A 14,164-nucleotide genomic window follows, 5' to 3' on the forward strand; every position below is an offset into this window, starting at 1 on the left:
GGTACCATGTGGAAAGAATAATTTTTAGAGATGCTCTTTGCATGTCCTCGCCACAGGATCACATTCACCTGGTGCTATACCAGCTGCACTGGCTCCTGGTGGAATAGAGGATCAGGTTTAATGTGCTGGTTTTAACCTTTAAAGCCCTATACGGCCTAGGACCCTCGTACCTACGGGACCGCCTCTCCTGGTATGTCCCACGGAGGACCTTACGGTCCTCAAACAAAAATATCTTGGAGGTCCTGGGCCACAGGGAGGTTAGGCTGGCCTCAACCAGAGCCAGGGCTTTTTTGGCCACCGATCTTTTTTTCCACCACCAATCTGGTGGAACGCTCTGTCACAAGAGACTAGGGCCCTGCGGGACTTGACATCCTTCTGCAGGGCCCGAAAGACAGAGTTGTTCTACCAGGCCTTTGGCCAAGGCACAGTCTGACCCCCTCCTTTGGTAATCCTCACAGAACTCTAGCCCAATGGTTGCCATTAATTTGATTTTGAACTGATTTTAAAATGAATTGATTTTAGAATGCTGTGTTACTTTTATTGTTGTTAGCCGCTCTGAGCCCGGCTTTGGCTGGGAGGGCAGGATATAAATAAAAAATTAATAATAATAATAATAACAATAATATGCTCTTAACAGATGTTGATCAACAACCCTGGGAGGAACTTTGTTTTATAAATCTAGTCACCACTCCTCACTGTTTGTTGTTTCCCTGCACGGCTTCTCTGCAAAGGTGACGCTGGTTCATTTCCATGAACATATGCAGCTGCCTTGCTCCAAGTCAGACCACTGGTCCATTGAGCTACTCTAGCTTTCACTGACCTGATGCTCTTCAGATGTTGGCAAACTGCAACCTTCGCCGGTTCCAGCTAGCATGGCTCTGATGGCTAGGATTGACTGGCATTATAGTCCAACAAAATCCGGTGGGCACCAGGTTGGCGAATGCTGGCATCATCTTTCCGGGCAGAGGTCCTTCCCATCAACTGCTATGTGGTCCTTCTTAAAGTTAAACTGAATATAGCAAGGGTTGAATCTGGGGTGATTTGCACGCAGATATGCTGAACAATAGACCAAGGTCTATTCACAAGCTTTCAATTTTTATTTCAAATCCATGTTGTCGAGAAAAGGATTAATGCTAATAACCTAACACCACAGGGTGTACATTTAAGGAATGGTTGCTTTTGTTCTCTGTGCTTAGATCTTTCCTCTTGGACCTATGAGATCATCATGTTATGTCTCTCTGGGAGCATCTTTCTGGCAGCTCTGATGTTCGTTGCAGTGAAGACAATACGAACGAGGGTCTTGCATTTTCAGAGGTAGTGCATTTCTGGGGAATCTGTCAGACTCCAGCTCTGGTGAAATATACTCCAAGTCGAGAGTGGATTTAATGCTCTTTATTCAGCTCATAGTGGTGAGGAGGAATGGAAGTTCCTGCAGAATGTCTGCTTAATGGGCCCCACGTGATTGGCTAATTCCGGGATTCTCCTGTAGGCCAATCAGGTTGCGGATTCACTTCTACCTGGAGCTGGATTGGGTGGCTCCTGTGGACCAATCAGACTGCTGCATTCTGGACCCTATTGTTCTAGGACCAATCAGACTGCTGCATTCTGAATCCCATTGTTCTAGGACCAATCAGACTGCTGCCTTTTGGATCCTATTCAACTCAGTACATAACATCTGCTTTCATGCTTACATTCCAAACAAACTTAGAATATACCCGATACCATGTTCCTTCACCAAGCTGGGGACTACAAATCCCATTAGCCCCAGTCAACATAGCCAGAGGTCAAGGCTGATGGGAGTTGTAGTCCAACATTTAGAGGGCACCAGGTTGTAAAAGGCTGCCCTATGGTGTTGCACAAGAAGTATTGTGGGTCTTCAACTCCCTGAATGCGGGAGCAACACAACACAACACAATGCAACCAGGACGGGGCTGGTGTAACTATTGCTGCATAAGCAGGTCATATTTTAATCCTTGGGCACCATGAAACCACTGGAGAGGCAGAGGCACAGCAATTCATTGCCTGGTCTTGCCATGGTGTAAATCTTTTACCATCTCGTGTCACCCTCCCCCTATTGGCCTGATTTGAAAATGCATTTAGCTTAATTAATTCATTATTAATTAAATTTGTATACCGCCCTTTAGGCGAAGATCACAGGGTGGTTCGCAGCATAAAAATACAAAACCAAAACGCTGAATACATAATAAAACAAAAGCAAAAGCGATGCAAACCAAGAACCTGCTCCCAAAAGAGCATCAAACACCTAAACTTCTGGATGTTTTGAGCCAGGAGATTATGAGCTAAACTGTTAAAGAGAAAATTCTCATTCCTTCTTCCCCTGCACCCCACCCCCAACAAAAAGCCAAGGCATTTCAGTAGCCTTAGAGGCAGCAAAAGGATGTCCTAAACCAGGGGTCAGCAACCTTTTTCAGCTGTGGGCCAGTCCACCATCCCTCAGACCATGTGGGGGGGCTGGACTATATTTTGGGGGGGAAATGAACAAATTCCTATGCCCCACAAATAACCCAGAGATGCATTTAAAATAAAAGGACACATTCTACTCATGTAAAAACACCCTGCAGGCCCCACAAATAACCCAGAGATACATTTTAAATAAAAGGACACATTCTACTCATGTAAAAACACACTGATTCCCGGACCGTCCACAGGCCGGATTGGGAAGGCAATTGGGCCGCATCCAGCCCAGGGGCCTTAGGTTGCCTACCCCTGTCCTAAACTCTCCCCTTCCATCCACTTCCTTGGGTAGCAGAAAGAGAGTAATATATTTTGAAGCCATTTCTTAGAGGTTTAGAATGAGATCTTCCTGCCTAGCCCTATTTTTAAAACTTTATCAGGAAGCGGGAACCTCACTTTTGTGATTATTTATTCTAATGATTAAGCTAAGGTTAGGACATAAAAGCTGCTACAGCTCAGCTCAGGATTTCAGGACTTTGCTCTCCCAAAGATCCTCCTGAGAAGTTGCAATTTGCAAATCTTTCCTCCCCACTGCATTTTATTACTACTACTACTACTACTACTACTACTACTACTACTACTACTACCAGTCTAAGACAATCTTGGCAGAACATCACACTTGACCAGCCAATTAATTTTGCTATGTTGTATTTTTTTATTCTTGTTTCAGAAGGGGTAAACCAAGCAGCCCCGCCAAAGAGCTTTCTGCAGCTGAAACAGTGGCGGTAAATATTATTGTGAAGCGCAATGAAGCGAAGGATATTTTTACAGCGCAGGTTACTGGACCAGCATATATAATATACGTGTCTGAGACAGAAATGCCACTTGAAGATTGAAGAGGAAAATACTGTGGGATAACCAACTTCAAATAACCAACATGCTTAAGTCTAGTTAATGCATGAAGGGGTTAAAACCATAGAGTAAGCTGTCCTGCTAAGCTTAGCTATATCACTTCCCCTCACCTTTGGAAGAAACAGGTAATCAAGGCTATAGTTGCATGCAGTCTACCTGATTAACTCAGTGTGTGAAGAGGATTGAGCTGGTTGCTTCAGCGCAGCCGCATGACTTTCACCAGCCATTCTTGTGTTCCTATACTGTCAGCAATGAGTTGTGAGTGCTAGCGAAGATAAGAGTCCGGGCAGACAGCCATATTTACAGGTTTTATTACGCCTTTGAAGCTATGTTCAAAGTTCGACACTTTTGGCAGAATCCGAGACCAGGGAGAAGAGTCGGTGGAAGAAGATTGGAAAAAGTTTAAAGTCTACTTACAGAAATACTGTAAAATTAATGAATGTTAGAATGATGTTGGATAAGAAGTTAAGTGGTTTTTAGCTATAATGCTATAAGGAATATGAAAAAATGGATTATTAATAGGTAAAAATTTAAGGTTACAATATTTTAAGATTAAAGATTAGGATAAACATGGAGGGAAAGGATTTGCTGAATTAACAAATTGAATTGGAATACAAAAAAGGGAGGTGTGAGGAGGTCCGGGAAACAAGCAAATGAAAGATAAGTAATGGAAAGATGGAATTGTTTTTAACTATTTTTATTTTGTATTTTTATTTTTTATTTTTCCATTTTGTAATACTTTGAAAATCTTAATAAATATCTTTTTTTAAAAAAAAAAAAGTTCGAAACTTTCATGGCGGTTCAGTTGTCTCAACTGATTTTCCTTTCGTTTTTGGCCAGCAGAACAACTTCCGAAACCTGGCCCCCCTCCTTCGTCTCTGACGAGAGGTACTTGGCTCCGGAAGTGCTTCCTCCCTCTCAGATTCATTACCTCTTGACAGTCCTTCGTCATCTCCCTCGTCCAAAGACGAGCAGCTGCTAATTAAAGGAACTTTCTCCCGATCAGTTCCCATTCTCTCCCCCCTCTCTGGCTCCAGTTCCCTGACATATACCAATAATTTAGGAACTTTCACCAATTTGTAACTAAGCTAAATTTCACTGCCTGTGCAACTTTCCTGAAGCACATGAATCTGACCTTTGGAGAGTTTACTTACAATTTTAACTTACCAAACGTATGGTCTTTTCCTATGCTGGGGGAAGAGGGAAATTTTGGAATTCACTTAGAAAGGCATATTTAAAAGTTTAGCCTATATTTGCATGCATTACTTTGCTGAATATGTTTTTCCCCCCTTCAAATAATATTTATTATTTTCAGTAAATAAACATAATAAAAAAGAAAAGATTAACAATAATAAAGACAAACAAAAAATAGGAGAAAAAGTGAAAAAATAAAAAAGATACATACAACATATTACCACTTAATTAATTAAAATCAAGTGCCATCCATCTTCATAGACATAGTATTTGACTTCTTCGAATCTCTTCCATCCGAATTTCTTAGTAATTACTTTGCTGAATATGTTGATACTTTAAATCTCTGCCGTGGTTCTCACTCCAAGCTTCGATATTGGCATCCATATATATATATCTCCACCCACAAATATCTATATTTATGTAAAAAGGTCAACTGGAAACTGAATTCACAAGTCTATACAGTATTCTGCTTGAGTTAGCACTGACAGAGAATGCCTCATTTGATTTCAGGCTCTTCCACACATCTTTTTTACGTTGCATTTGTGATGATTTCTGTGCATGATGGCAACGGGCAGTTGTACGCGATCCCATTTTCAGTACCGTTTGTTTGTGCCTTCAAAAAATTCAGCTGAACAATATAATACACAATACACGATGGCCAATAACAATGGCACTAAACACTATTTATAGACTAATAGAAATGATCAGAAAATTACAACCAAAGTCTCTAAATCTTCTTCACCAGTCGCGGTAGAATAATTAAAAAGTTCAATGTCACCAAATATTGCCAGAACAGAGTTACTTTGTTGGTCTCTAATGTGCTACTGGACAATTTTTAACTGTTTAAAATATATTTCTATTGTATTAAGGTATTGTTGATGGTGGGACGCGGATGGCGCTGTGGGTAAAACCTCAGTGCCTAGGACTTGCCGATCGTAAGGTCGGCGGTTCGAATCCCCGCGGCAGGGTGAGCTCCCGTCGTTCGGTCCCAGCTCCTGCCCACCTAGCAGTTCGAAAGCACCCCTAAGTGCAAGTAGATAAATAGGTACCGCTTTATAGCGGGAAGGTAAACGGCGTTTCCGTGTGCGGCACTGTTGCTGGCTCGCCAGTTGCAGCTTCGTCACGCTGGCCACGTGACCCGGAAGTGTCTTCAGACAGCGCTGGCTCCCGGCCTCCTAAGCGAGATGAGCGCGCAACCCTAGAGTCGGTCACGACTGGTCCATACGGGCAGGGGTACCTTTACCTTTACCTTTATTGTTGATGGAACACCCAAGAGGATTACAAGGCAATTTGTAATCTTGTACTAGAATTTAAGATCCAAATACTGGGATGCCTGTGACTGCTAAGACACAGCAGCAGAAGGTTCCCCATTATTTCCAAATTCAGATTTACAGCCTGAGCTCTTACTGTGAAGTCTTGCTATTCAGTTCAAAGCCTATGCATTCAAATATGAATTTATTGCGTACCGCAGTGGTGGGGAACCTGACTTTTTCATCATCCGCAATAAAGATTTAGAGGTGCATTTAAATAATTTAGAATGCCAAATCAAAAGCTCTTTTATTGTTCAGGCAACAGATGAAGACTTTTGTTATTGTTGTTCTCCAAGACTCTTTTTAGTGTTGTTTTACTGCTTGAATATTGTTTTTTTATATATATATGATCCTGCATGATTTTAAGTTGTTCTGATGCTTTATTGTATAATAATCATTTTATTGTTGTTTATTGAAAGTATTGTGAACCACTGGATACAATTTTAGAGTTTAAAAGTATATATTTTGAAGAAAATAAATAAAAGCTTCTGACTGCAGACAGATATGAACTTACCCTCCTGCAAAGTCTTTGCTGAGTCTAAGGAGCTCCACAAATGTTGAAAAGCTGCAGTTACAACTCTCTGCTTGATGGATTTGAAGCTGAGATGGGATAAGGAGAACTCCTTCAGCTATGGGACATTTGGAATTTGAGTTGGCCCTTCTCTACATTCAAACCCCTTATGAGTATAATCTCTGTGGGAACTTCTTAGTTGTGGACTAAGGACTGAAGTTCTGGACAAGGTGTTTGGATCAGTCAGGGCAACCACTTGTGCCCTGGATCCTTGCAGCTCTTGTCTGATGATGATGATGATGATGATAATTCCAAAAAAAATATTAAAATACTGTAATGCATCAAACATTAAAAGCTTCCCTAAACAGGGCTGCCTTCAGATGTCTTTGAAAAGTCTGGTAGTTGTTGTTCTCTTTGACATCTGGTGGGAGGGCGTTCCACAGGGAGGGTGCCACTACCAAGAAGGCCCTCTGCCTGGTTCCCTGTAACTTGGCCTCTCGCAGTGAGGGAACCGCCAGAAGGCCCTCGGTGCTGGACCTCAGTGTCCGGGCAGAACGATGGGGGTGGAGACGCTCCTTCAGATATACTGGACTATATATCTGACTATATAATAACTAGGAGGGAGGGGACAACTGGCCGGGGCAGGGTGGTGATTAATTCCTTGTATGAGGGGGTGTGCTCCCTGCCTGCCTGAAGGAGGCAGTGGTACAACCACTCCTCAATGAACCCTCTCTGGATTTGGAAAATTTGAGTAATTACCGGCCAGTTGCCAGTCTCCCTTTCTTGGACAAGGTTCTTGAAAGGGTGGTTTGCAGAAGTCACCATACTTTTTAGGTCTGTAGGCGGATTTGAATTTTTGAGTTAATGTCATAGATGTTGCCATCTCTGGTCAACAACTCTCCCAGGTCTCACACATACAGAGAGAGAAAGAGGATGTGCACACACAATTTTTTTTGGCGAAGGATCTGGATAGGACTGATCCACAAGCCTTGGAAAGCACATAGAGCTGAAAGAGAAAGTAAAAGGTAAAGGTAAAGGTACCCCTGCCCGTACGGGCCAGTCTTGACAGACTCTAGGGTTGTGCGCCCATCTCACTCAAGAGGCCGGGGGCCAGCGCTGTCCGGAGACACTTCCGGGTCACGTGGCCAGCGTGACATCGCTGCTCTGGCGAGCCAGAGCCGCACACGGAAACGCCGTTTAACTTCCCGCTAGTAAGCGGTCCCTATTTATCTACTTGCACCCGGGGGTGCTTTCGAACTGCTAGGTTGGCAGGCGCTGGGACCGAACAACGGGAGCGCACCCCACCGTGGGGATTCGAACCGCCGACCTTTCGATCAGCAAGCCCTAGGCGCTGAGGCTTTTACCCACAGCGCCACCCGCGTCCCTGAAAGAGAAAGTGGAAAAGGGCATAACTTTGTCCTTTAGTTTTATGTACTTGTCAAGGGGAAACAAGATAACCACCCTCACCATCTCATGATTAAGGGAAGACCTGCAGAGTGCCACTAGGCCCATGTGTGCCTAAGAATGCCATGTTGGCCAGACACAAACAACAAATGACATATATTAACTGCCCAGGAGCTAAGGTAAAGGTAAAGGGACTCCTGACCGTTAGGTCCAGTCGCGGACGACTCTGGGGTTGCGGCACTCATCTCGCTTTATTGGCCGAGGGAGCCGGCGTACAGCTTCCGGGTCATGTGGCCAGCATGACTAAGCCGCTTCTGGTGAACCAGAGCAGCGCACAGAAATGCTGTTTACCTTCCCTCCAAAGCGGTACCTATTTATCTACTTGCACTTTGACATGCTTTCGAACTGCTAGGTTGGCAGGAGCAGGGACCGAGCAACAGGAGCTCACCCCGTCGCAGGGATTCAAACCACCAACCTTCTGATCGGCAAACCCTAGGCTCCGTGGTTTAGACCACAATGCCACCCACGTCCCGTTTTTAAAAGTTGTCACTTCCAGTTTCATTTGAGACCCACATTGTGAGCTTCTGCTACCAGCAGCTACCAAGTCAGGATGCCTACTTTAGTTAATGTCGACCGGGCAGGCACAAAATGGGCACACACACTCATAATATGCCTGGGTTTTAATTATGAATAAATGAAGAATTTCAGCGGAACTTGATTCACAGTACAGTTGAGAATTGCCAGCTGGGAAAATTCTTCCTTCAAGCATGTTAATTTTGGACTTTAGCAGCATCTCAAAGCCACCATATGAAGCCACGGGAAAAATCATCTGAAATCTAAGCAGAATGCTACGTAACTCAAATATATTGGTAAGCTTGGATAATACTATCTATCCTAATAACAACTGGAGCTTTCTAGCACAAACATTGTTTATTTCTACACGAATGTTCCATCTTCTAATGCTGTGTTTTCCAGATAGGTCCGATACCTGTCCCTCCTTTCTTGTGAGTCTATCTTACTCTCAATATATACACATTTATATCCCATTTACACTAATGGGATTCACACATGTGTATCGAGGAGAGCAAATATAACTTAGCTCTGTGTGTGCCTCTGCCATCGTTTATGGCACTCGGCTGAATTTCTTAAAGTAGGGTCTCCTTGCACTGATGAGCCTGCAAAAGAAGAAGAATGTGCTTATCAGAGGGAATAGTACATAAACACTCCTTTATATTGAGAAAAGAGGCTATACTCTCTGTAATGTCAGGTACGTCTTACCCTTCCTCCAGACATCATTTAGCTGCTCGTTTCCCCACCCTCATTCCATATCATCAGCAGCTGCTGGCAGTGGGAGGAAACCCATATCATAGTGATGTTAGGATACACCTCTCCATTCTTAAGGAAATCAGCCCTGAGAGCTCACTGGAAGGACAGATCCTGAAGCTGAGGCTCTAATACTTTGGCCACCTCATGAGAAGAGAAGACTCCTTGGGAAAGACCCTGATGTTGGGAAAGATGGAGGGCACAAGGAGAAGGGGACGACAGAGGATGAGATGCTTGGACAGTGTTCTCAAAGCTACCAACATGAGTTTGACCAAACTGCAGGAGGCAGTAGAAGACAGGAGTGCATGGCATGCTCTGGTCCATGGGGTCACAAAGAGTCGGACACGACTAAACAACAACAAATACGTTGAAAAATGTTACACAGAGGGAGTACTGTAATTTATTGCATTTATATCCTGCCCTGCCTCCAAAAAGCAAAGGCAACCAGTATGGTCCTTTGCACTCCCATTTTATCCTCACAGCAGCCTTTTGAAGTAGGTTAAAACTGGGAGAAATGACTGAAATATTGTTTTCCCCACGTTTCTCAATTCTACCTAGTAAGTCATTAGTGTTCTGTAGAAGCTGGAAAACCACAAATGCATGCCAGGTGGGCAATGTGCATTGGAAACAGAATGAAACAACACACGAAATACTTAACATGAATATTTGTTGTTGTTGTTTAGTCGTTTAGTCGTGTCCGACTCTTCGTGACCCCATGGACCAGAGCACGCCAAGCACTCCTGTCTTCTACTGCCTCCCGCAGTTTGGTCAAATTCATGTTAGTAGCTTCGAGAACACTGTCCAACCATCTCGTCCTCTGTCGTCCCCTTCTCCTTGTGCCCTCCATCTTTCCCAACATCAGGGTCTTTTCCAGGGAGTCTTCTCTTCTCATGAGGTGGCCAAAGTCTTGGAGCCTCAGCTTCAGGATCTGTCCTTCCAGTGAGCACTCAGGGCTGATTTCCTTCAGAATGGAGAGGTTTGATCTTCTTGCAGTCCATGGGACTCTCAAGAGTCTCCTCCAGCACCAGAATTCAAAAGCATCAATTCTTCAGCCTTCTTTATGGTCCAGCTCTCACTTCCATACATCACTACTGGGAAAACCATAGCTTTAACTATACGGACCTTTGTCGGCAAGGTGATAATTGATTGAAAATGGGTCTCTGTTATAGAGTCAGAGCCCCTCTAGCTCAGATGTGTACTCTTCATCCTGTTGGAGCGGCATCTGCACAGGTTTTCGGGGCAGTCATCCTGCTTCATTTACAGTCAGTGCAGATCTCATAACATCCTTCTGAAATCCCACCACATTTTGTACAACAAATGTTCTGGTTTATCCCGGCCACCACCACTACCCGCCCCAATTTTGTTACACTATAGCCCCTCTGCATCAATGATAGGGTAGAATTGGAGAAGCAGAACAAATTAAATCAGAAGAAATCTACCACTGGTACACAGCACGTTGCAGAAATCACGCATAATAAAACTTGCAGTCTCGGGTGGTCCTTAATCGTATGACACTGGACCATGCATGCACTTTAATGCTGCAAAACTGGGCAAAAGACATGCTTATTGTCACTTAGGAAAAAACTCTGGGAGCAAAAGTATTATACAGTTCAAGTAGAATACCAAAAACACTTGGAGTACCTTAAAAAACACACCCTAGAAATATGTGATTACCCTGTTCAAGGTACATTTACGCTGGGGTTAGTAGTGGAAATGCGGAAGACAGTTGTACAGTGGTGCCTCGCAAGACGAAATTAATCCGTTCCGCGAGTCTCTTCGTCTTGCGGTTTTTTTGTCTTGCGAAGCACGGCTATTAGCGGCTTAGCGGCTATTAACGGCTTAGCGGCTTTAAGAAAAAGGAAACAAATTCGCAAGAACTCGCAAGACATTTCGTCTTGCGAAGCAAGCCCATAGGGAAATTTGTCTTGGGGAACGACTCAAAAAACAGAAAACCCTTTCGTCTAGCGAGTTTTTTGTCTTTCGAGGTATTCGTCTTGCGGGGCACCACTGTATTTCAAGGAGTTAGGTGGCATGTCCCTTTCCCTTTAACATCCCCAGTTTGATTCTTGTGCTTCACACACCTGTCGGGAGTTTCTTGGGTTCTTCTGTGTTGCAAGTGATGGCTGGATGCCCGGCTGCAGGTAGTGGGAGACTCTCAGCCGCTCTGTATTAGTTCCATCTCAGGGTCCTGGGCTAATCATGAGTAATGCCAGGCGCACTTGATTACATCAAGGCAGGCTATAAAAGCCATAGGTGGGAGGGGCCTGGGGAGCTTCTACCCAGATCAAAGAACCTGATGCTGGGAGACCGATGGTCGGGGTCTTTCTCCCGCTGCTCTACCTGGGGCTCCGGGCAGCTGAAGGGGAGATTGGGTAGCCCCTGTAGGGTATGTTTTTATGTTATGTTTTGTATGCCTGCTGTTTGTTAATAAAACTGTTTTGGTTCCCTTTCCACCTCCTCATTCCTTTTGTCCTGATATCCTTGGAAAGAACTGCTGTATTTGGCAGCACGGGGTTACATTTCAGGGATAGCACCTAAAGCCAAAAATCACATATAGTCAAAACTTCAATGGTTCAAGGGTGGGTGGGATTGCCAAAGTTCCCCCCCCCCATGCCCATCCCATTTTCTTTTATTTTTTAAATTGACAAGCACGTAAAACTGAATGTGCACAAATTAAGTGCATGCAAGTTGCAAGTTCCATGTACACAGGAGTCCACTCAACAAAACACAATGCAGCCCATGTTTCACTGTCCTTGTCCTCTGTTTGCACTGCTATACAAGCCTTCCTTTCAAAACAGAAGGATTTCATAGCTGCTATGAAAGCACAACAATATTGCCGGGCATTGTGCTCTGATAGGGTAATAAAACCTGTCAACCATTCAGAATTAAGGCGTTCATATACTGTATGATTACTGCGAAATAAAATCACAGCGATGATGCAAATCAGAAGCCTGCCACCAATCAAAATGGAAAATATAAGTGAGAAAAAATTGTCTATTTATGCATCACTAGCTGTATAGTATCCCTGAGCTCCAGTTATTATTTGGTTTGTTATCTGTATTACAGTAGTGCCCAGAGGCCACACACAGTTGATATAACACAAAACATAATTGTTTTAGCTTGGAATCAATTATTAATCTTGACACCTGCATTTTAGGTAAATAACAATTAGAACCTGATGAGCTTTTTAATTACTATTTCAAACTCTATTTACATCAGCAGCAAAATGAAAAATATTAAGAGAGACAATGGTGATATTAACCAGCTACAAAGCTGTAATAGTAAAAGGTAAAGGACCCCTGGACGGTTAAGTCCAGTCAAAGACAACTATGGGGTGTGGCGCTCATCTAGCTTTCGTGTTTGTTCAGAGACAGCTTTTCCAGGACATGTGTCCAGCACAACTAAACCGCTTCTGGTACAATGTGCCAGAGCGCATGGAAATGCCGTTTATCTTCCCGTCACAGCGGTACCTATTTATCTACTTGCACTGGTGTGCTTTCGAACTGATCCAAGAATTAGAGTCCCTTCTCTATGACCTGGATCACACCATGTGTGAGTGTAAAACTGTGGTTACATCTCTTCTCTCTTGGTCCTCCTGCTACCATGCTATCTGGAGCTAAACCATCATTTGGATTAGAGCTATGTCCATGTTTGGGCTTGGACAAACAAACAACCCAATGACTAAGGTAAAACACTGAAAACATTTATAAAATTATGAATGGCTTAATGGAGGGAAATACGTTCTGGCTCATAATGCTAAAAACTGAGAAATCTGAAGAAACTGATAGGCAGTTTAATTTCACATTTCCACCAAGGTGTCCAACCTGACTGTATGCTTGTATGCAACCTGACTGCGGCGGGAAGGTAAACGGCGTTTCCATGCACTCTGGCACATTGTACCAGCAATGGTTTAGTCATGCTTGACACATGACCCAGAAAAGCTATCTCTGGACAAACATGGACCACATAAACACCATCTCCAACTGATTCCATCAGTGGTGTCTCTGAAAAATTTTACACATCACTTGGGAAGACTAATGCCAGTGTACTGGAAGAAGCAAAGATCACGAGTGTCAATGCGATGATTCTTCAACATGAACTTCATTGGACTGGTCATGTTGTGTGGATGCCTGTTGATCGTCTTCCAAAGCAACTAGTCTATTCTGAACTTAAAATTGGAAAGCGTAATGCTGGTGGTCAACAAAAAAGGTTTAAAGACTCTCTCAAGGCAAATCTAAAAAAAATAAATGTAGTATAAACACTGACAACTGGAAAACACTGGCCTGCGAGCGCTCCAATTGGAGAACAGCCTTTACCAAAGGTGCCATGGGCTTTGAAGACGCTTGAACTCAGGACAAAAGGGAGAAACATGCTAAGAGGAAGGCACATTTGGCAAACCCTCAACTTGATCGACTTCTGCCTGGAAACTTATGTCCCCACTGTGGGAGGATGTGTGGATCCAGAATTGGCCTCCACAGTCACTTACAGACTGTGTTCATGGAAGACAATCTTACCCGGCTACAAGTGATTGTCAAAGAAGAAGATATGGTTCTCCCCACCCCCTGTTTATCTTCATAATAATCTTGTGATATAAATTAGCCTGATACTGCTGGCCAAAGTTCACTGAGGGTGCTTCCAAGACCGTTGAGTGGGATTCAATCATATGCCAGCAAATTCAAGTTGCAACAATTAAAGCTGATCTGGAGTTGTTGTGCAACAAGCCTAGTCCTCTGAAATATCAGACAATTAGGAAAATGACAAGAAAATGAAAAGTGAAAGTGTGGGGGTAACACTTGCTTTGACAAACATAATCTAACCTCGCCAAAAAAACAGATCAGGATGAATGCACAATCAACTGGTCATATATAGAAGCTGACTAGTCCTAGTTCAACCACGAGTGAACATACTGTACCTCTCATCTCAGAAAACCCTCAGAAGCATATGAGATGAGAGTTAACAGTATGGTTCACTCATGGCTGAACTGGGACTGAGGGGACCCGAGTTTTTAACGCTTATGACCTTAACAATACATAATTACAAACGTAACAGCGATCATAAGCAATAAATAAAACATCAAAAAGTACACAGCCAAATT

General features: G+C 43.5%; 1 protein-coding gene across 2 annotated transcripts in view; it reads left to right on the top strand.

Moving 5' to 3' along the window:
• The window catches only part of HDHD2 (haloacid dehalogenase like hydrolase domain containing 2), a 426,244-nt gene that overhangs the window by 389,114 nt on the left and 22,966 nt on the right, over nt 1-14,164 (top strand). The gene's annotated exons all lie outside the window — the stretch shown is intronic.

The sequence above is a fragment of the Podarcis muralis genome, chromosome 11 (genome assembly GCF_964188315.1).
Source record: "Podarcis muralis chromosome 11, rPodMur119.hap1.1, whole genome shotgun sequence".
Taxonomy (NCBI): domain Eukaryota; kingdom Metazoa; phylum Chordata; class Lepidosauria; order Squamata; family Lacertidae; genus Podarcis; species Podarcis muralis.